At 42.0% G+C, this 17,827-nt stretch overlaps 1 protein-coding gene across 3 annotated transcripts in view; it reads right to left on the reverse strand.

Moving 5' to 3' along the window:
• Nucleotides 1–17,827, reverse strand: part of NIM1K (NIM1 serine/threonine protein kinase) — an 86,063-nt gene that overhangs the window by 47,694 nt on the left and 20,542 nt on the right. Inside the window, exon 2 of one of the 3 annotated variants that reach the window (XM_074386146.1) lies at nt 7,103–7,245. The exons of the other annotated variants lie outside the window; for them this stretch is intronic. The gene's annotated coding sequence lies outside the window, so the exon portion shown is untranslated. The remainder of the gene's footprint in view (nt 1–7,102; nt 7,246–17,827) is intronic. 3 annotated transcript variants of the gene reach the window in all.

Below are 17,827 nucleotides of genomic sequence, written 5' to 3' on the forward strand. Positions count from 1 at the left end.
AGTTTGGTTTGGCCATGTATCTGAGTTCTGGTCATGGGCTGTGAGCAGAAGTGATAAATGTGACCGGGCATGGTGGCTTACGCCTGTAATCCAAGCACTTTGGAGGCCAAGGCGGGTGGATCACCTGAGTTCGGGAGTTCAAGACCAGCCTGACCAACACGGTGAAACACCGTCTTTAAAAAAAAATTAAATAAATAAATAAAAAAGAAATGATAACTGTGACTTCCATATCGTGACCTTAAAAAAAAGAAGCATGATCTCCCTCCCCTTCCTTCTTCGGCTGATTGCAACCTCCACCTCTGGTTCAAGCGATTCTTCTGCCTCAGTCTCCCAAGTAGCTGGGATTGCAGGCAACCATCACCATGCCAGGCTAGTTTTGGTATTTTTAGTAGAGATGGGGTTTCACCATGTGGCCAGCTAGTCTTGAACTCCTAACCTCAAGTGATCCTCCCAGCTCCCTCTGAAAGTGCTGGGATTACAGGCATGAGCCATCATGCCCAGCCCAAAATCTTTATTGAGGAATGGTCATGTTAAAGAAACTAAGTGACGCAAGTAAGTATGTCATTGTTTTAAAAAGTGCTACATTCACTTCTGAGTAGCAAATTAACTTAGACAAAACAATACCATCTATACTTTTCATGTAATACTGTTAATCTAAATTTCATTAGTTTGAAGTTTTGTTTGTACTTAACTCGGTAAAATTTGTTTTGCTTTATATGTATACAAGTTTTAAGGAAAGGAAAGTTAATTAATTAATTAATTACTTTTTAGACACGGTCTCACTCTGTCACTCAGGCTGGAGTACTGTGGAATGATCTCGGTTCACTGCAACCTCTACCTCCTGTTCTCAAGATATCCTCCTACCTCAGCCTCCCAAGGAGCTGGGACCACAGATGTGCCCTGTGACACCTAGCTGATTTTTGTATTTTTTTGTACAGACAGGGTTTTGCCATGTTGGTCTTGAATTCCTGGGCTCAAGTGATCTGCCCGCCTTGGCCTCCCAAAGCGCTGGGATTACAGGAATGAGCCACAGAACTTGGCTAGGAAAACATATTTAAATTGGAGTTTTATATTTGTACATTTTCAGTATTTTTAATGTAAAATTTTGTTTATATTTATTTATAATAAAATAGGTCTCAACCAAGGAGTTATGAGGATTTTATTCCTTTAAAAGTTATCAGTAAGGCGGAGCACGGTGGCTCACACCTATAATCCCAGCACTTTGGCGGATCATGAGGTCAAGAAATCAAGACCATCCTGGCCAACACAGTGAAACCCCATCTCTACTAAAATACAAAAATTAGCTATGCGTGGTGGTGCACACCTGTAGTCTCAGCCATTTGGGAGACTGAGGCAGGAAAATCACTTGAACCCAGGAGGAAGAGATTGCTGGGATAGCACCACTGCACTCCAGCCTGGCAACAGAGCAAGATTTCATCTTTTAAAAAAGTTATCTTGGGAGGCCGAGGCGGGTGGATCACAAGGTCAAGAGATCGAGACCATCCTGGTCAACATGGTGAAACCTCGTCTCTACTAAATATACAAAAAAGTAGCTGGGCATGGTGGCATATGCCTGTAATCCAAGCTACTCAGGAGGCTGAGGCAGGAGAATTGCCTGAACCCAGGAGGCGGAGGTTGCGGTGAGCTGAGATGGTGCCATTGCACTCCAGCCTGGGTAACAAGAGCGAAACTCCATCTCAAAAAAAAAAAAAAAAAAAAAAAAAAAAAAAAAAAGTTATCAGTAAATAACACAAGTTTGAAAAACTCTGCTTCTGAGGGATACTCCCCCAAATTGAACAACCAAGTGAGATCATGGAATGATATAGACTCAGGGTCAAAACAAGGTTGCAGTCTCAGCTATCCCACGAAATGCCTTTGTGACCTTGAGCCAGTCCCTTCTGCTATCTGGGTTCAGTATCTTTACTGACTGGTGAGAGTGTTGGACCCTATGATGTTTACAGATCATTCCAGCCCTGCCCTTCTGAGATCCTGGATTAGACAACATGGAGTGAATTCCAAAACATTTGTGAAAAAACTCTTAAGTCCAAGTGTTACATGGCCCCCTTCTGGAGCTTTGTAGTATCCACTTGGATAACATTAATAAAACCCACAAACCCAGATGGACTTGTTGAAATAGCATAGCCCAATTCCCTTTTTCTCCTCAAACAACTTAGAAAGTCATATTTGAAGGTGTTCTAATAGAAGTGTTAGAGGACAACCCAGGAAAGGAGAAAGGGCAAAGGGTAGCAAAGGAGTGGGAGACATAGGGATGTGGAAGGTGGGGCTGGATTCAGGAGAGTTTTACATAGTTTTATGTCTAGCTATTTCCCTAATATAAGAAATATTGTGGCTGGGCGCAGTGGCTCATGCCTATAATCTCAGCACTTTGGGAGGCCAAGGTGGGTGAATCACTTGAGGTCAGGAGTTCAAGACCAGCCTGACCAACATGGTGGAACCCCATCTCTACTATAAATACAAAATTTAGCTAAGTGTGGTGGCACACACCTATAATCACAGTTACTCGGAAGGCTGAGGCAGGAGAATCATTTGAACCCAGGAGGCAGAAGTTGCAGTGAGCCAAGATCACATCATTGCACTCCAGCCTGGGTGACAAGGTGAAACTCCATCTCAAAAAAAAACAAAAAAGAAAGAAATATTGTTAGCTATCAATTATCAAGTGCCTACTATATGTCAGGAACCAATTCTTTTATTTTTATTTTATCTATTTATTTATTTTTGAGACAGAATTTCACTCTGTCGCCAGGCTGGAGTGAAATGGCACGATATTTAGCTCACCACAACCTCCACCTCCTGAGTTCAAGTGATTCTCCTGCCTCAGTCTCCTGAGTAGCTGGGATTACAGGCGCACACCACCACACCTGGCTAATTTTGTATTTTTAGTAGAGACAGGGTTTCGCCATGTTGGTTAGGGTGGTCTCAAACTCCCAACCTCAGGTGATTCACCTGCCTCAGCCTTCCAAAGTGCTGGGATTACAGATTTGAGCCACCGCACCCAGTGAACCAATTCCTTTAAAATCTCCCAGCAACTCTTCCAGTCAGGCATGGATTATCTGTGCCCCAAAAGGAACCTGCTTATTTTCACAATCGTGAACCTTTTCCACTCTATCCAAATCATTCCCAACCTGAGAAGATGGCTCCTGTTCCCACTGCCTTCTAGAAGCCTTCTTTGACTCCAGACCACACTCACATTTCCCTCTGCTACTATCCTGTGGCCCTTGAGATCTGTATCCCATAATCTGGTCCTTGACTTCATATTTTTTTTTCTAGCTCATTGTGTAAGTTAAGTCTCCTCACAATCTGTCCTTGAGAACAGAGTCCATGCACTGAGGGGTTCATCCACCCACTCTACCCACCATCATGGGCACCATGCTAAGTGCATTATACTTGACACTCAGCAGATGACTTTACCTTCAGCATTCCTCCATCTAGCTCCTCTTTAGGAAAAGTTACTATCCTTTGGGGAATAGTCTCTCATACTTACTTTAAAGTAGGAGAACTAATCCTCTGATTTTCTTCTCCAGACTTGCTCCTCTCACAGTTTTCCCCATATTGGTAAATGGCTTCCCTCCCCTCCCCTCCCTTCTACTTCCCTTCCCTCCACTCTTGTCAAATTGTCAGCTTATTAAGGGTGGTGACCCTTTTGACTTATTTAGCCTATATTTCCAAGAGCTATGGTAATCAAGACAGTATGTAAAGACAGACAAATTGATCTATAGGTCAAAATGAAGTCTAGAGAGAATGAGAGTGGTGGCTCACACCTGTAATCCCAGCACTTTGGGAGGCCAAGGCAGGCGGATCACCTGAGGTCAGAAGTTCAAGATCAGCCTGGCCGAAATGGTGAAGCCCTGTCTCTACTAAAAATACTAAAATTATCTGGGCGTGGTGGTGCACACCTGTAATCCCAGCTAATCGGGAGGTTGAGACAGGAGAATCTCTTGAACCCAGGAGGCAGAGGTTGCAGTGAGCCGAGATTGTGCCACTGCACTTCAGCCTGAGAGACACACTGAGACTGTGTCTCAAACAAATGAAATAAAGTCTATAGACTGATCCCAGTCAGGCACAGTGGCTCATGTCTACAATTCTAGCACTTCAGGAGGCTGAGATGGCAGGATGGCTTGAGTCCAAGAGTTTGAGCAGGCTGGGCAACATAGTGAGACCTCATCTTTACAAAAAAATCAAAAAAGATCATCAAGAGTGGTATCATTATTATATAATGATAAAAGAATCAATGCAACAAGAAGAAGAGTTAAAGGTCCTAAATATATACGCACCCAATACAGGAATACCCAGACATACAAGACTTATAAAGACAGATCAATGAGACAGAAAATTAACAACGATGTCCAGGACTTGAACTCAGATCTGGAACAAGTGAATGTAATTAACATTTATAGAGCTCTCCACTTTACACAAAATGTACACTCTTACCAGTACCACATCATATCAACTTAGAAGTTTAAACGAAATGTTGGTTGGCTCCTTGTTTGTTACTCTCTTCCCTCATTTTCTTTCATGTCTCCATTATTAAGGGCAATTATAGGCATACCCATATTTAGACTGCATTCTAGCCCGGGCAACACTCTTCTTTATTCTTTTTCTCTAAAAAAAAAAAAAAAAAAAAGAGTGGTAGCACACCCTTGTAGTTCCAGCTACTTGGGAGGCTGAGGTGGGAGGATTGCTTGAGCCCAGGAGGTTGAGGCTACAATGAGTCAAGATTGTGCCACTGCACTCCAGCCTGGGCAACAGAGCAAGACCCTCTCTCAACATAAATAATAGGGCGGGTGTGGTGGCTTACACCTGTAATCCCAGCACTTTGGGAGTCTGAGGTGGGTGGATCACCTGAGGTCAGGAGTTTGAGACCAGCCTGGCCAATATGGCGAAATCCCATCGCTACTAAAAATACAAAAAATTAGCCAGACGTGGTGACAGACACCTGTAATCCCAGCTACTGGGGAGGCTGAGGCAGGAGAATCACTTGAACCTGGGAGGCGGAGGTTGCAGTGAGCTGAGATCACACCACTGCACTCCAGCCTGGGCAACAAGAGTGAAACTTTGTCTCAAAAATAAATAAATAAATAATAAGGGCCGGGCAAAGTGGCTGACACCTGTAATCCCGGCATTTTGGGAGGCCGAGGTGGGTGGATCACATGAGGTCGGGAATTTGAGACCAGCCTGGCCAACATGGTGAAATTCCGTCTCTACTAAAAATACAAAAATTAGCCAGGTGTGGCAGCTGATGCCTGTAATCCCAGCTACTTCAGAGACTGAGGCAGGAGAATTGCTTGAACCAGGGAGGCAGAGGTTGAAGTGAGCCAAGATCGAGCCATTGCACTCCAGCCTGGGCAACAGAGTCAGACTCCGTCTCCAAAAAAAAAAAAAAAAAAAAAGGATAAATAATAAATTAAATTAAAGGACAAAATACAAATTGATCCTCATATACCAGTTGACCCTCCATATCTGTGGCTTCACGTCCACTGATTCAACCAATGTCTGATTAAAAATATTCAGGAAAGCCGGGCGCGGTGGCTCAAGCCTGTAATCCCAGCACTTTGGGAGGCCGAGGCGGGTAGATCACGAGGTCAAGAGATCGAGACCATCCTGGTCAACATGGTGAAACCGTGTCTCTACTAAAAATACAAAAAATTAGCTGGGCATGGCGGCGCGTGCCTGTAATCCCAGCTACTAAGGAGGCTGAGGCAGGAGAACTGCCTGAACCCAGGAGGCGAAGATTGCGGTGAGCCGAGATCACGCCATTGCACTCCAGCCTGGGTAACAAGAGTGAAACTCCGTCTCAAAAAAAAAAAAAAAAAAAAAAAATTCAGGAAAAATAATTCCACAGTTTCAAAATGCAAAACTGCTTGTCAATTACTACATGAATCCATACAAATGAAGCCATGTCTCAACATTGTGTTTGGTATTATAAGTAATATAGAGATGATTTAAAGTATATGGGAGGGTAAATGCAAGTTATATGCAAACCAAATACCATACCATTTCATATAAAAGAAGTAATCTGGAGATGATTTAAAGTATATGGGAGGACAAATGTAGGTTACATGCAAATATCATCCCATTTTATATAAAAGACTTGAACATCCATGGATTTTGGTATCCAAGGGGGTTCCTGGAACCTGAGGGAGAAAAAGAACTTTTGCAGGTCAGCAGCCATGGCAGCCTCCACAGCTATCTAATAATTTTTTTCAGGGCAAATGACATGAGGGTTGGCATATTTGTGTGGGAAGACAAATAAGGAAACAAATGCTATGAAGACAGCAAGTGGTTTTCTGGCCATCACAGAGAGGTTGTATATGCTACTGAAATGAATGGCAGAAGCACATCCTGAGCTATGGGTGGAAGCCTGGTGCCTCTTGAGTGGCTTCATTGGCTTCACTGCATGACTCAAGATCCTCCAACAAAACCACCTATTGCTAGTAAATTTATTTTGACAAGACATAAATTCACTGTGAGTAGCACTCCAGAATATGTACTTTATTCAACCACAAGAATGATTCAGGAGTAGGTCCCACCTTCAAAACCTTCAAGTAAAGAAAATAAAAAACAATTTAAACATGTAAAACCTGAGCCTTTTCGTGAAACTGTGCTTTTACTGCTTAACAGGTAACTTAAAACTGTTCCACTTTTTAAAAAAAGAAAATAACTTTTATCTGAGGAATGCATGTTTGTTTCATTATCAGGTCCAGACAGATATTAAAATAAGATAGCAATCATGCCTTTTTGAGCTATGTAGTTATCTCTCTCTCTCTCTCTTTTTTTTTTTTTTTTTGGAAGGAGGGTCTCGCTGTGTTGCCCAGGCTGGAACGCAGTAGTGCAATACGCAATCATCTCTTGACACTGATTGCTATTGCTACAAGTAGTTATAAATTAACTAATACTTCCAAAATGGCCACTATAACCTTGACACTGTAGCTTAAGAATGTATAGTCAGGCCGGGCGCGGTGGCTCAAGCCTGTAATCCCAGCACTTTGGGAGGCCGAGGCAGGTGGATCACGAGGTCAAGAGATTGAGACTATCCTGGTCAACATGGTGAAACCCCGTCTCTCCTAAAAATACAAAAAATCACCTGGGCGTGGTAGCACGTGCCTATAATCCCAGCTACTCAGGAGGCTGAGGCAGGAGAATTGCCTGAACCCAGGAGGCGGAAGTTGCGGTGAGCCGAGATCGCGCCATTGCACTCCAGCCTGGGTAAAGAGAGTGAAACTCCGTCTTAAAAAAAAGAAGAATATATAGTCAATCATTAATAGTGTTATTTCTGTAAATGAATGAGAATTCCTGGCAAACAATTTTGTATCAGCCCACTCTTTTTGTATTTGTCCCCCTTTTAAAAATCCACTTGTGGCCGGGAGCAGTGGCTTATGCCTGTAATCCCAGCACTTTGGGAGGCTGAGATGAGTGGATCACAAGGTCAGGAGTTCAAGACCAACGTGGCCAAGATGGTGAAACCCTGTCTCTACTAAAAATACAAAAATTAGCTGGGCATGGTGGCGGGCATCTATAATCCCAGCTATTTGGAAGGCTGAGGCAGAGAATTGCTTGAGGAGGAGGTTGCAGTGAATCGAGATTGCACCACTGCACTCCAGCTTGGGCTACAAGGTGAGACTCCATCTCAAAAAAAAACAAAAAACAAAAAAAACAAAGCACTTGTAATTGCTGTTAATCGGAATATATTTTCAGGGCAACTTGAATCTGTGCTCTTGAGCTGTAATCTTTAAGCTTGACCCAAATGAACCCTCTACTTACATTAATTTTGTCTCAGCTTCTTCCTTTTAGGTCAACAAACCAATTTCTCAGTTACTGAAGGACAAGTGTACATTCTGTGTTTCTACTATGGAAATTGACTGGAGAGACCCTATGGTTCTACAGTAAAACAAATCTTAATTGCACAAATGAATTGTACCGGGGTCCAAGCAATTGGATTATGGAACACTTAGATTAGGGGGTGAGGGGACAGGGCATATGTTCTTGTATTCAGTGATGAAAATAAAAGAATACATTCAACCTTTCTACTGTATCTAATCAATGGATTTTTTTTAAAGCCTCAAAAAGAATCTTTCATTATGCTGCTATTTTCTAACAATAAAACCAAGTAGGGGCAGTCTTTAATTAGCGTTTTGAAAGGCCCATACATTTACATTAGAAACCTCACCTTTGAAGCCTTTGATTCCTGAGCCCATTGATCTGCCAAAGTGTTGCAATCTCAGGCAGGAATTCATTTATATGAACCTAATTTGAAACAAAAGCAGCTGCTTTCCTGCCCTCTGAATTATCCATCTAGGGGCTCAAAAGTTTCCCACCTATTAGATTTTCTTCTCTGTTCTGGTAACTTCTGAAGTGTATCTGGTTTTTCAAAGGCAGAAAACAGTTCTTTGCCATGGTAATCACTTAACAAAAAGAAAGTAACATGAATAAGAAGAGAGTTGTTGGTTCTTAATAGCTCAAGCTGTATGATAGATGCATACATACATGGCTGCTACTATGAAGATGTCTAGGTAGCAAGGCAGTATGGAAAATGAGATAGCTAAAATTGTACTGAAATTTAGAAGACAATCTCAATGAACTATTTTGGCCCTTAATAATTATTATTGTATCAATAATAGCTAGCTCTTATTTATTTATTTATTTTTATTTTTTTGAGACGGAGTTTCGCTCTTGTTACCCAGGCTGGAGTGCAATGGCGCGATCTTGGCTCACCGCAACCGCCGCCTCCTGGGTTCAGGCAATTCTCCTGCCTCAGCCTCCTGAGTAGCTGGGATTACAGGCACACACCACCAGGCCCGGCTGATTTTTTGTATTTTTAGTAGAGATAGGGTTTCACCTTGTTGACCGGGATGGTCTCGATCTCTTGACCTCATGATCCACCCGCCTTGGCCTCCCAAAGTGCTGGGATTACAGGCTTGAGCCACCGCGCCCGGCAGCTAGCTCTTATATAACACATTTTATGTAGTAGGCATTATTCTGGATGTCTTATGTGTTAACTATTTAATCCTTACAAGAATTCTAGAAGGTGAGTGCTAATATATCAGTTTTACAAAACAGAGAGCTTTAGTCAGCAGAGGGAGATGCTATCAGGTGACTCTACCCACCTGGGATTCAAGCCCAGGCAGGGAGGCCCCAGCATTAGAGTTCTTAAGCACCACAGTGTGTGCTATATAGTTATTTCCTGAATGATTTTATAACAATCTGACATTTTTTAATGTCCAGGATTTAATACTTGGTATAAGGTAAGTTGAACACTTTGTTATATGCCATCTCTAGCCTGGTACAGCCTTTCTTTTTTCTTTTTTTTTTTAAGACAGGGTCATTCTATCACTCAGGTTGGAGTGCAGTAGCAAGATCATAGTTCACTGCAGCCTTGAACTCCTGGGCTAAAGTGATCCTTCGGTCTCAGCCTCTCAAGTAGCTGGGACTAAAGGCATTCACCACTATGCTCAGCAAATTTCTTTTTCTTCATTTTTTGTAGAGACAGGGGGTTCCCCTATCTCTACTGGGGTTGCTCAGTCTTGACTTTAACTCTTCAAGACTCGAGCAATCCTCCCACTGTGGCCTCCCAAAGTGCTAGGATTATAGGTGTGAGCCACCACACCCGGCCCAAAGCAATGAGTAAATAAATGTAGAATACCACAGGTTTTCTCTCAGTTGCCTTAGTCTATTACTAATAGTTTTCTTCTCTCTCCTCTCACTGCCCATCTAGCAACCCCCTAATTTGATGACGATAAATTCATCCTGTCTTCCCTCTGCTCTGCCCTAAACCGTACTTTGCATCCTTCAGTGATTGGACATCCTGCTCAGAATTCACAAAGGGATCTGACAATCTCCTGAGGTATGTGGGACATACCTCAGGCCAGAACTTTTTCACAAACGAAATAGATGGCCTCAGGACACCAGAGCAACACCAGTAAAGCCATAATAGACACTGAGAAGAGCCAGAGGTAGTGTCTGTCCATTTGGGAAGCAAAGGGACTGAAATGCTCTTGCCACATCCTCCAAGATCTGCACTAACCACAGAATACTTCATCCGTTTATTCAGCATTTACTGAGCATCTACTACATGCCAAGCACTATGCTGGGCATAAAGTGCATAAGACATAGTTCCTGTCCTCAAGGAGCTACTTGAATCTGTTAAGTTTATCCTAAAGCTGCCTACTTTAGGCTAAAGGTTTCTCTGTACATAGTGAACTGTAACCTAATGAAATGTGTAAACAGATTAACGTAGTCTGTGCCAATCATCAAGTTTCAACCAATCAAAGGCAGCCAACTGTTCAAACTGTGTTCAAATAGGGCAAACACTGAGCTATAACCAATCCGGCTGTTTATGTACCTCACTTCCATTTTCTATACATCACTTTCCTTTTTCTGTTCATAAATCTTTGACCACGCAGCTACCCTGGAGCCTCTCTGAATGTGTTCTGGTTCGGGGACTGCCCAATTGGAGAATCGGTCTTTGCTCAATTAAACTCTTTAAATTTAATTTGTCTAAGATTTTTCTTTTCTTTCTTTCTTTCTTTTTTTTTTTTTTTTTTTTTTTTTTTTGAGACAGTCTCACTTGTCACTCAGACTAGAGTGCAGTGGCATAATCTTGGCTCACTGCAACCGCCACCTCCAAGGTTGAAGCAAATTCTCCTGCCTCAGCCTCCTGAGTAGCTGGAATTACAGGCATGTACTACCACACCAGGCTCAGGTTTCACCATGTTGGCCAGGCTGGTCTTGAACTCCTGACGTCAAGTGATCTGCCTGCCTCATCCTCTAAAAGTGCTCGGATTATAGGCATGAGCCACTGCGCCTAGCCTAAGGTTTTTCTTTTGACAAATCAGAAAGATACTCTTTTCTCTCTGCCCCAACAGCACCACAACTCATTTAACAGTATTCTGTTAATTTCTTCCTTATTTATCTCCACACCTTATTGGGACTCGCTGGGAGTTCCTTTATTAATGTCTATATGGACATCATCATTCATTCATTTGTGTATCAAGTGAGCACCAATATGTGGCAGACACTGTTCCAGGAGAAGGGATGTCATGAAGTCAGAGCAGAGAGCATCTAGGCACTCTCACAGCTTATCATGACCGCCCTATGCTTACTGCCTTCTTCTCTCATGACCCCCCAAGCTTACTGTCTTCTCTCGGCTTCTTCAAAGCACTTAACCTTATATAAAGTAATCATTATAATTGTGTGTCGTGTTTTCAATCTATACAGAGGTAATACATATAACAATAATTGCACAACAAAGGAAAGGAGGAAATGGAGCTACAAAAGAATGAAGTTTCTGGATCTCACTGAAATCAAGTTAGTATAAATCTAAACTGGGTTTTGATTAAGTTAAAATGTATATTATATGCCATAGAGAAATTAAAAAAAATAAATAAAAATATATGACTACAAAATAATTAAAGAGATATTCCAGCCAGGCACGGTGGCTCACACCTATAATCCCAGCACTTTGGGAGGCCAAGGAGGGCAGATCATGAGGTCAGGAGTCTGAGACCAGGCTGGCCAACATGGTAAAACCCTGTCTCTACTAAAATACAAGAATTAGCCAAGCGTGGTGGCACATGCCTGTAATCTCAGCTACTCAGGAGGCTGAGGCAGGAGAATCGCTTGAACCCAGGATGTGGAGCTTGCAGTGACCCAAGATCACGCCACTGCACTATAGCCTGGGTGACAGAGTGAGACTCTGTCTCAAAAAAAAAAAAAGAGAGAGAGAGAGATATCCACACACAGAAAAATAAAGTTAGACCTTTACCTTACACAATAAACAAAATTTAATTCAAGATGTATCACAGACCTAAATGTAAGAGCTAAAGATATAAAATTATTAGACAAAAACATAGGCATAAATCTTCATGACCTTAAATTAGGCAATTGTTGCTTAGATATGAAACCAAAAATATAAGCAATAAAAGAAAAAATAGATAAACTGGGCATTATCAAAATTTTAAAATCTTATGCATCAAAGGACACAATCAGCCAGGCATGGTGGCTCATGCCTGTAATCCCAATACTTTGGGAGGCTGAGAAGCGTGGATCACAAGGTCAGGAATTCAAGATCAGCCTGGCCAATATAGTGAAACCCCATCTCTACTAAAAATACAAAGATTAGCTGGGTGTGGTGGCACGCACCTGTAGTCTCAGCTACTTGGGAGGCTGAGGCAGCAGAATCACTTGAACCTGGGAGGTGAAGGTTACAGTAAGCTGAGACCACACCATTGCACTCTAGCCTGGGCAACAAAGTGAGACTCTGTCTCAAAAAAAAAAGAGGACATAATCAAGAAAGTGTAAAAAATAATAATAATAAAGAAAAAAATAATAATAAAAAGAAAAAAAAAGGCTGGGCATAGTGGCTCACACCTGTAATCCAAGCTTTGGAGGCTAATGTGGGTGGATCACCTGAGGTCGGGAGTTCAAGATCAGCCTGACCAAAATGGTGAAACCCCATCTTTAAAAAAAGAAAAAAAAAAAAAAACGAAGAAAGTGTAAAGATAATTTACAGAACAGGAAACGTTTTTGTAAATTGTGTTTCTAATAAGTGACTTGTATTTGTATATGGAGTCTATAATTAATACAACTCAATAATTGTTTTGGTATCACCTGATATCATTTGGATATTTGTCCCCTCCAAATCTCATGTTGAAATTTGAACCCCAGGCCAAGCATGGTGGTTCACACCTGCAACTCCAGCACTTTGGGACACTGAGGTGGGAGGATCACTTGAGCCCAGGAGTTTGAGACCAGCCTGTGCATCATAGTGAGACACTGTCTCTACAAATAAATTTTTTTAAATTAGCAGGTGTGGTAGTTCATGCCTTTTATTAGTCCGTTCTCACGGTGCTGATAAAGACATACCTGAGACTGGTAATTTATAAAGGAAAGAGGTTTAATGACTCACAGTTCCAGAGGGCTGAGGAGGCCTCAGGAAACTTACAATCATGGCAGGAGGGGAAGCAAATATATCCTCCTTCACATGGAGGCAGCAAGAAGTGCCAAGCCAAAGGGGAAAAACCCCTTATAAAACCATCAGATCTCATGAGAACTCATTCACTATCATAAGAACGGGATGGGGAAAACTGCCCCCAAGATTCGATTATCTCCACCTGGTTCCTCCCATGACATATGGAGATTACGTGAACTACAATTCAAGATGAGATTTGGGTGGGGACACAGCCAAACCATGTCACTCCTGTATCCCAGTTCATGGTGCGTGGGGTGAGGGCACTGAGGTGGCAGGATCTCTTGAGCTGGAAAGCTGAGGCTGCAGTGAACATGACTGTACCACTGCACTGGGGTCTGGGTGACAGAAGGAAACTCCGTCTCGGAAAAAAAAAGAAGAAAAATTTGATCCTCAATTTCGAAGAAGGTGAGACCTAATGGGAGATGTTTGGGTCATGGGGAAGGATTCCTCATGAGTTGCTTCATGCTGTCCTCTGTGGTAGTGAGTGAGTTGGCTCTATTTGTGCATGGATTGCTGGTTGTTTTAAAAAGCATGGCGCTTCCTCCTCTCTCTTTCACTCCCTCTCTCGTCATGTGCCACATTGGCTCCTCTCACCTTCCACCATGAATGCAAACTTCCTGAGGCCTCACCAAAAGCTGAGCAGATGCTGGTGCCATGCTTCTTGTACAGCTGGCGGAACTGTGAGCCAAATAAGCCTCTTCATAAATTATCCAGTCTCAGGTATTCCTTTATAGTAACACAAAAGAGACTAATAAATAACCCAATTAAATAATAAACAGAGGAAGCCGGAAGCGATGACCCATGCCTGTAATCCCAGCACTTCGGAAGGCTGAGGTGGGTGGATTCCCTGAGGTCAGGAGTTTGAGATCACCCTGGCCAACATGGTGAAACCCCGTCTCTACTAAAAATACAAAAATTAGCCAAGTGTGGTGGCACATGACTGTAATGCCAGCTACAGAGGAGGCTGAGGCAGGAGAATTGTTTCAGCCTGGGAGATGAAGATTGCAGTGAAGATCTTGCCACTGTGCTCCAGCCTGGCTGACAGATGGATACTCTGTCTCAAAACAAAACAAAACAAAACAAAACAAAAAATACAAAAATTAGCTGGGCATTATGGTGGGTGCCTGTAATCCCAGCTATTTGGGAGGCTGAGGCAGGAGAATCGCTTGAACCCGGGAGGCAGAGGTTGGAGTAAGCCCAGATTGAGCCACTGCACCCCAGCCTGTGCAAAGAGACTGAGTCTCGGGAAAAAAAAAAAAAAAAAGAAACAAAACAAAAAAAGTAGACAGATAGAGATAGATAGAGACCATCCTGGCTAACATGGAGAAATCCTGACTCTACTAAAAATATAAAAAATTAGCTGGGCATGGTGGCACATGCCTGTAATCCCAGCTACTCGGGGTCAGGAGACTGAGGCAGGAGAATCACTTGAACCTGGGAGGCGGAGCTTGCAGTGACCCCAGATTGCACCATTGCACTCCAGCCTGGGCAACAAGAGCAAAACCCCGTCTCAAAAAAATAGACAGAAGATCTGAAGAGACATTTCTCCAAAGTAGACATACAAGTGGTCAATAAGCACATTAAAGGATGGTCAACAACATTATCCATCAGGGAATGCAAAACCCCAAAGAGACACCACTTCACACCTGCTAGAATAGCTAGAATAAAAAAGATGGATTAATAACAAGTGTTGGCAAGGATGTGGAGAAACTGGAACCCTAATATGCTGCTGCTGGTTGGAATGTAATACGGTGCAGGACTTTTTTTTTTTTTTTTTTTGGCATGTCCACACAAAAACTTGTACATGAGTGCTCATTGCAGCTTTATTTGTAATAGCCAAAAAGTGGAAACAATCCAATGTTCCTCAACTGATGAATGGATAAATAACTATACTATATCCATACAATAGAATATTATTCAGCAATAAACAGAAATTGAAGTACCGATACATGCTACAACATGGATGACCCTGGAAACATTACATTAAGTGAAATAAACCAGTCACAAAGAATCACATTGTATGATGCCATTTATATGAAATGTTCCGAAGAGGCAAATCTATACAGACAGAAAGTAGATTCATGGTTGATTGGAGTATGAGGGGAGAGACTGGCAAAGCTGGCTAAGCAAAGCAGGGTTTCTTTTTAGGGTAATGAAAATGTTCTAAAATTGATCATGGTGGTGTATGCACGACTCTCTGAATATGTAAAACCATTGAGTTGTATACTTTAAATGAGTGAATTGTATGGTATTTGAATTATATCTCAATAAAGCTGTTAAAATAATTAAAGGAATTAAAATGTCACATTAGAAAATATTCACTTCCTGAAAACCATCCAGCCAGTTGCCCCCATAATCCTTTTCCTACCTTGACCACATTTTTGGATTAAATATAACTTTCTGATTCCAGACCATTTATGTTCTCTTTCTGTCATTCCCATTTCTGCCCACATTTTCCAGCCAGCTTACATTCTCAACAGCTATCTCCATTTTCAAACTTTTATTTAGATCCTGCCTATTTGTCCTTGCTCAAACTGTCCAAAATATAAAGACTTACACAATCATGGAAGGCAAGAAATCGAAGATACCTCAGTGCTTCTCTGCTCCTACTTCCTCGCTTTATGGATTAGGAGACAAAGGGAAAGAGAGTTACATGATTTGTCCGCAGTTACCAAAATACTTCTTGCTCACCTCTTCCAAAAAGGCTTCATACACTAAGTGCCAGTGTTTCATTATCTTTTTACCCAATCTCTGATACCTTTCTTTATTGCACTACCAAAGGAATGAAATGCACTCATCTCAAGAGGTTACATTTAAACTCACATTCTGCATCTCAGAGAAAAAAGGCAGCCCTTTTGTGTTCATGATCATTGCATCTGGTTTCTCTGCTGATACAGCTTTTCTTTCCTCAGTTGTCATGAATGACAGTTCAAAATTCATAGGGGGCTCACTTAGTACCATCCCTGAACAAACACAGTCAGACTCACCAGTTCCATTTCCTCAACTCACCTCACAGAAAACCATGTCTGGGGGCTTCAGAAAAAGGCTCTTTAGTCCATACAAAACAATAACATCTCTACATTTTTAAATGCTGCTGAGGAAAGAAAATGCCAATAAAGGGTATTTACATTTTTTTAAAGGTATATACCTATATGTATGCCAAGACCAAAATAATGAGTTGCTTTTTTAAAATCAAATGAATAATCATCATGATGAGAAACAGAAAAGCTTCTGGGAAGTGCCTGTCTCCCCAGTGATATAGTTCCTGGAGAGCTAGGAAAATCATAAATCATGTAGGTATCAGCAGTCATTATGAACTTTACATGAAGAGAAAATTTGTCAAATCCAAAGTGGCCCTACATCTGAAGGGAGCCTAGTAAGTAATAATGTAAATCCAGTAAAGAACAAGAATCATCAAGTCAAAGATCATGCAGGTCTACTTGGCTTGAGAAAGCAAAATAAACTGCTTGTCAAAATGAAAAGATGAGGCCAGGCGTGGTGGCTCATGCTGGTAATCCCAGCCCTTTGGGAGGCCCAGGAGGGCAGATCACTTAAGGTCAGGGATTCGAGACCAGCCTTGCCAACATGGTGATATACCAACTCTAGTAAAAATACAAAAATTAGCTGGGCATGGTGGCGCATGCCTGTAATCCCAGCTATGCAGGAGGATGAGGTAAGAGAAGCACCTGAGCCCAGGAGGCTGGGGTTGTAGTGAGCCAAGATTGCACCACTACACTCCAGACTGGGAGACAGAGCTAGACTCAAAAAAAGAAAAAAGGATGGGCCTTTTGCTGTATTCTAACACCCGCTGGGCCCAGGAGGCATCTGCACAGAAGACCTTCATTCTTCATGAGTGATGAAGAGAAAGGCAAATGTAATTAGGCATGCTTCTCTCCCCGGAGTGGGGAACTGATGTGCAGCTGATGGAAGAAATGATTACACAATATTGGAGAGGCATTTAAATGTTGCTCGCCAGGGACCCAGAGGGCTTTCCGAGCCAGTTCTGAGAATTACACACTGTTCCATAGTGCTTGCTAATTGACCCGGTATTTCTGACTGAAAAAATTTCCCCAAGGATGTCAGTGAAGGCAGATAATGAGGACCTGACATCTAACAGGGCAGCTCATGAGCAAAGCTTGAGCTCTAGAGACTAGGCATTATTTAAATGCAGAAAACTACAAAAAGATCACAGCCTGAACATAAAAAGATTCAGAAGTACGCATGGAGGTTTCTGATTCTCAGTTCATACCTACCCCTACCTCTGTATGACTTTAGCTTGAAATTTAAGAATTATTTACAACTGTGAAGTTAAGTAGGGTGTAAGTTAAATAACCATGAGGTCCACAAAATGGGCACATTTCTGAGAGCTTCATTATAGTCACTATTCACGTAATTGGACATCTATTCATAGAAAAGGAAAGATCTTTGCAAAGTTCAAGAAAAGTTCTGCACACATGAAAGCCCAATCGTTGCTGGAAGGAGGGAAACAAAATTGGAATGGCAGTAGAGAATTCAAGTTCTTTCAAAGTTTACCATGTATACTTCTGGGTGTGTTTCGACTGTTGATAATGACATTGTTTTGCCTACTTATAATTACAACAGATTTTCTTGGTTAAAGGGCTAAAAATATGCATCTGTCCCCACTGTGATCTGGGAATATGGCCTGTCTTTGATAACCATGTATGTAAAAGTAAGTTAATCCTCCCTGATGCAGTCAACTGGCTCAGCTGCCTGGGATGGTCGAGTCCAGCATTCCAAAACTGAGATATTTTTGGCTGGGTGTGGTGGCTCATACCTGTAATGCCAGCACTTTGGAAGGCTGAGGTGGGAGGATGGCCTAAG

Source organism: Saimiri boliviensis, chromosome 1, assembly GCF_048565385.1.
Source record: "Saimiri boliviensis isolate mSaiBol1 chromosome 1, mSaiBol1.pri, whole genome shotgun sequence".
NCBI lineage: Eukaryota > Metazoa > Chordata > Mammalia > Primates > Cebidae > Saimiri > Saimiri boliviensis.